Consider the following 6278-nt stretch of genomic DNA (forward strand, 5'->3'; position numbering starts at 1 on the left):
TAAGTGTATAATAAATAAACTATTTTTGATACACGGCATGCAATTTGGACAGACCCATTTAAGAAATAGCATGCAATCCTGACATTTTTGTTTTTTGGCATGCAATTAGAATTTGGATTGCAGATCGAACGAAGCGTCCCATCTAAATAATTGTCGCCGACGAAACGTCCGTTTACCACCTTGGACATAGAGTAGGTCACTATAATGAATTATGTATTTATGTGTTAAATTTGAATGCAATGATTGGTATCAATGTATACGAAACTTAGCCGCAAATAGGGAGTTACATTGGCGGAGGCTTAAGCCCTTTAATATATTCAACAAAAATTCCCTACACCCCTCCACATCAAATAAAAATATTACTTTTTATTTTTATTATTTATTAGCTTCTAGTATAAAATTATTACTCAGTGCACATATTATATTTATTATTTACTAGATAATAGGTAACTACAGTATTAAATTTATTCTCCTGTTGAATTTGGCAAAGTCATTTAATACTGATACCGTGTCAATATTAATGTCTTTTTCAATATTAATTAACCCTAAACTACCTACTGAATACTTTTTGGTGCATTGTTAATCTCGTCCATGTCTATTTCTGAATACATCACATTTTTATCGTGCTGTTAAGTCATGATGCACTGTTTTCGAAATATCGCACGATATTTATGTTCCCAATATTTCATAGATCAATTAACTCTATAATTAAAATGTAAAAAAAAATATATTTACCATCTTGTACACTTTTACAGACATAGGGAGCAAGCAGTCGAAAACAACATTTGATTATTAATAGGTACATTAAATTTTAATAAAACAGTTAATATTGGGGGGCTTAGATGAAATCAGGGGTGTTTAGCCCCCCAAGCCCCACCCTAATTGCGCCTATGATACGAAAAACGATTCTGAACAGTGAACAGAGATGATTTGTTAGCCTAGGATTTATTAAATTATATTCAAATTGTAATATATCTTATTTTGATACAAATAATTTATTTTTCAATTAGAACGGAATGGTGGTTGCCACTATACTCTATTCCAAATGAGATCAGCTATGCGCGGCAAGTGGCAACCAGATTTCGTCCGGTGGCGGTCAGGTTCCCCCACCTAGTAGTTGTTCGACTGCAGCTCTACTGGCGGCGTCGGCCACGCCCATGCGCACAACTCGGCCGCCGAAGACTGTTCTCATTTGGAATAGAGTTTAGATATTATATTAGTATTGCAACGTGCTCTGATACTCGTTATATTAAATATAATTCGTATATAGGTATTGCAACGTAGACCGAAACTACCAAACATAAGGGAAGTAATAACTATAACAAGTTATTATTTATAACTGTCAAAAAAACATATTATAAACAGGGAAATGGTTAAATGTTATACACACCCCAAAATATTAATCGAAATGGCCAGGCCCGGATAGGCCCGGGAGTTACCGAGTTGAACTCGGTGAGTCGCTTAAAATTTGGACCGACTTAGTATAATGTATGGTCGAAAATATTTGAATACCCCAAACTCTGTTACTCTTAACAGCTCAAAAATGTATATAAATATGAATTAATGATTTTATATTATTGAAAAATGGGCCGCTAACATTTTTAGGGCTGGTTAAAATTCTGAAACTCGGTGGGCTGATACCTTCCCTATCCGGCACTGGAAATGGCTAAAAGCACCAAAATATTACAGTGATAACATAATAATAATCGAAATGCGTGTAAGCCTAAAATTATGTACAAAAGTGAAAAAGCTTTTACACGCGCAGCGCAGTCGTGGTTGACATGTGTGGGCGATCATCAACCGGTCGCCATTTATAGGGACAGTATCATCGCACGTATGCCTATAATCCAAAAAAAATGTAATTGGCGGAAATTGATGCATAACGTGGAAATACAGCGTCTTGCACGTGCAATTGGCCAGTATAGGGACCTGACGGTAACGCGAGGACCTCTGGAACATATAGTACATATTATATATATAAGGGGGTCCCGAATAGGCACAATACAGACGTGATTTACCAGAGTTGGAGCGAGCACCTTCACGCCACCCAGTTTTATATTTATGTCTCATAGACTTAGGATAATTTTCACCTCAATCTACATCTCTACATCATTACGGTTGCTGGCACGTGGCACGCCACAAAATTGGCGCAATTCGTAAGATTCTTTTTATTTAAGAATTCTCCAATCGAAATATTTTATTTTTCAAACTTTGAAAAAGTTTTCGAGAAACATTTTTTTACCTTTCGAAATAAATCAATCGATTTGGAAGAATTCACGGAGGCAACTTCGGCAACCAACTGCAGTTGAAGAAGACACTTAATTTATTACTGTCAACTTCATCGACTCCAAGAAAAACAACCACAACTCGTAACCAGTATGACACTCAAAGAACACAATAGACGCAACGACTCAAACCAGCTCTGTGTAAGTTAATTGTTTTAATGTAGAATAATTTTAAGCGTCTAACTCTGATCGCATCTCCTTTGGAATTAAAAACTTCTTCGTATAAGTTACTTTTAATTGTGAAGGTGCGTATTTATATATATATTGTTATTTGTTCCCGTAAATTAATTAAATAATAAAACAAAATATAAATATAAAAACATAACATTTAAATATTTAAATATTTTTACTTAGAATATTTTATACCTTTAAAAATTTTATTTTTCAAGTAATAACTAGACAAATACCTACAATTTTATTTTATTTTAAAATATTAAACAAAAATACATTTTTCAAAAATAAATGAATATATTTTAGAAATTGAATAGGTAGTTAAAATTTAAAATAAAATTTATAAAATTTATTTTAAATCAATGAAAAAATTATAATACGCTAGTAAATAAATAATTTTAAGTTAATTTTTTTACTGGAAAATTATTTTGATACGGAACAATTAATTATAAGAAAAATAGTACAGAATAATTAATTAAGTGAAAAAAAATATAAGAGTAAAATAAAAGGGAAATTTTATTGAGTTTACAAAAAAACTATACTTGACAAAAATCGGTAAATATTATGTTGAATTAAAAATTGAATAATTTAGAATTTTATTGAAAGCAGTTAGATACCTTACTTATTGATATACTGGGAAGGCAAGAAATAAGTCCTTATATTTTGTGAATTTTTTTGAAGACAAGGAAGTCTATTTTAAATATTGTGTTGAATAAATAATTGAAGAATAATTGAGAATTTTTAGGTTGAAATGGAACTATATTTTGTTAGTTAAATAATTGGAATTTTATTAGGCAGAATTAAGGCATATTGTATTGGAAATATTTGAGAATTTTTATAGTCAGCTATAAGCCATAATTGTATTGATAAAAATATTTGAGAAATAATTGTAAACTTTTAAGCAGGAATAAGTCCTATTGAGTGAATGAGTGATTAAAAATAATTGTGAATTGTGTAGGTAAGAATAAGTGTTGAATAAAAAATAATTTTTGAAGTATATTGTGAATTTTAAAGAAGAAAAAGTCCTACATTTATGAAAAATAAGAATTTTAACAGAATTAATTGGGGAAATATAAAAGTTATAAGTATAAAACATTTTTATAATAAGAAATTATAATGAATAATTGAGTAAATTAGTTAAGAGTTGGCATGAATAATAATAAAAATAATTTTATTTTTAAGAAATAAGATATTATTAGTTTTATTAGTACCTAATAAATGAGTATAAAAAATAATTTATGAATAAGGATAAAGAAAGAAATAATTATAGTGGAGAAGATAGTAATAGTTTGAGAGAATAAACAGATAAAACAAAGGAAATCGGAACTCAAGTAGAATTTAATGAAAATATTGAAGTAGACAAATTAGTAGAAATAATTATAAATATAGTAGAGAGTAGCGAATATACGCAGGAGTTTAATAAAGCAAATTATTCGGATAATATATTCGGAAAAGTCTACTAGATACAACTTTTAAGGAGGATTCAAGTACAAAGGTAGAACAGAAAATACTATATGGTTATACGTAGTACGCCTAGTATATAGTCCATACCGAATTACGACCAGTAAAAAGGAAACAAAGAACAAAAATATCTAGTGTTAAGGCTACAATTGAGCAGGTTACTGCTATGATACCAATTTATTCGGGCATGCGATTATGCATGTGAGGCTGTAGACAAAGATAGTATACCTTTATTAGTACAATTTATTAACACCAGAATTACAGGAACAGCAGTAGAAGTATGTTATTACACGGGGAAACTAGTAATTGGGAAATAATTAAAAAAATATTACAGGGGGCATTTGAGCAACAATACTGTCGCCACAAACATTACAGATAGGACTAAATTCCGTACTTATGAAAAATGACAAAAACGTTTTAGCTTACACGGGTCGCATAGAACAATTACGAGTATATTATAATTGATGTAACGCAACGATAGCGAATAAGACACCGGAGGAGACTAACATTTTAAGACAAACTTTAAAAGATCAGACTTTAGGCGCTTTAACAGGCGCGTGCTGTTAGTAAATAATATAATACCTACTGTGATTATAAATTATAATAAGTTCAATAATTCCAATAAAATGACATTATGATTATATATAATAATTCCTTATAATATGATAAATTAATTAATACAAATAATATTTTGCTTATTATATAATATGTTAGTAATATAAAATCTATAAAGTTCCTCACATTTTTATTTTATTATCCCCATCTTCCAATAGTAATAAATATTTATTCTTACTTAATCTAATGATAAATTTAAGTGCATAAATATATTTTATTTATATTTTTATGTATACGTTTATACTTACTTAACTAAGATTCGTTCCCGATGGAATGACTACTAATTATTCGAAGTATATTATACACATTGACAACGACCTTAATCGATCAATACGTCTATTTGGTCAACGGTCAATCCCTTACTATTGTTCGAAACATCACGGAAACCGCTGCATCGTTAATATGTCAAAAATTTGTTTGTTCGCACTATTCCCAATCAGTTTTAATTTGATTGATTAATCCAACATAGACATCATTTCGTTTTATTGTCGACCTGATCAACACATAGACCCATTGCATATCGTAGAGTTCTATTGGATCGATGTGCTAACCAAAAATTAAACGCACCACAAAATGATCGAATAATAGAAATAATATATAGAACGATGTCCGGTGGGCCACATTTTGTACAGGCAATCCAGGCCACCGGGAAATGACCCGGTTGCCCGGTGGGCCACTCCACCCCTGTCTTTATCTATCTGATGAAAATCACTTCCCTGCATTTATCATTACGTCTCGATATTAAATATGATAATATTGCCGAAGCTAATTGCTCCGATCTATCGTTTATTATTAATCTCTTAGTGTTGATTTGTGATTAATAGATTTGTGAATTTCTGAAAAAGAAATTTAGGTATGTTTATATTATAAATTTATATTATTAAGTTACTGTATAAAGAATGTTTATTATTGTTATTAATTTTGAAAATGTTTTATTAGATTTTCATATCGCTGTTTTCGTATCACATAATTAAATATACGCACTTAGTATATATTTGACATCCACTCTCGGATCACGTGCATACGCAGTATTGTGTTTATTTTTGTATATTATGACGTCATGGGTCTCCAAATTAAGTAGCCTTCCTGTCTTATCATATGTTCCTATATCTACTTCATTAATTATTTACCTGTTGTCTAATTTTTCAAACTGTATATAAAAATTTTTATTAAAACAATATTTAATATTGGATAATGATTTAAATCTAGTCGTTTTAAAATATTTTTATCAGAGTGGCCGTTCCATACTACTATTGCGTTTTCTTTATTACCTCTTCGTATATAATACTGTCAATATATCCTTTCGTTAAATTAATTTTTGTCGTATTTAAACTCTGTTTCAACTAGTCCAGGCAAGCATCTATTAGATCAGTTTTAACCTTGAAAACTCTTGATCTACTTAACTGCTACCTGAAGCTCTTTCTCGCCCATATACCTAGCTTCTTCATTAAGTGGTAACATTAAAGGTTGTCCTTCCAGTTTTCTAATTTTAAATCTGTCTAGGCTATTTGATATAGCGCCAGAGATGACTACCATACTTGTCGTGTTCACCATTAAAAACTCAAAATTCATTATTACGAATTTATGTGTTTTTTTTTATGCGCGGTCTATATATTATAATTTTAATTAAATTATTTAAATTTGAATCCAATGATAGCCGATAGGTATGAGGTATCATTGTATAAGAAAAACGATTCTGAAAGGAGATGATTTGTCAGTCCAGGATATACTTTCCAGTGGTTGATG

General features: G+C 30.2%; 1 long non-coding RNA gene across 2 annotated transcripts; it reads right to left on the reverse strand.

Moving 5' to 3' along the window:
• Positions 1-100: 100 nt before the first annotated feature.
• On the reverse strand, positions 101-5710 carry LOC126549624 (uncharacterized). 2 transcript variants are annotated; one of them, XR_007603726.1, is made up of 4 exons: positions 5517-5709; positions 4781-5368; positions 559-702; positions 101-199 (listed from the first exon to the last, which is right to left on the reverse strand). It is a non-coding gene; the product is annotated as an uncharacterized LOC126549624 (long non-coding RNA). The 2 variants fall into 2 exon arrangements; XR_007603725.1 differs by lacking the exon at positions 101-199 and having other exon boundaries at positions 476-702; positions 5517-5710.
• Between the last annotated feature and the right edge of the window lie 568 nt (positions 5711-6278).

Source organism: Aphis gossypii, chromosome 2 (genome assembly GCF_020184175.1).
Source record: "Aphis gossypii isolate Hap1 chromosome 2, ASM2018417v2, whole genome shotgun sequence".
NCBI lineage: Eukaryota > Metazoa > Arthropoda > Insecta > Hemiptera > Aphididae > Aphis > Aphis gossypii.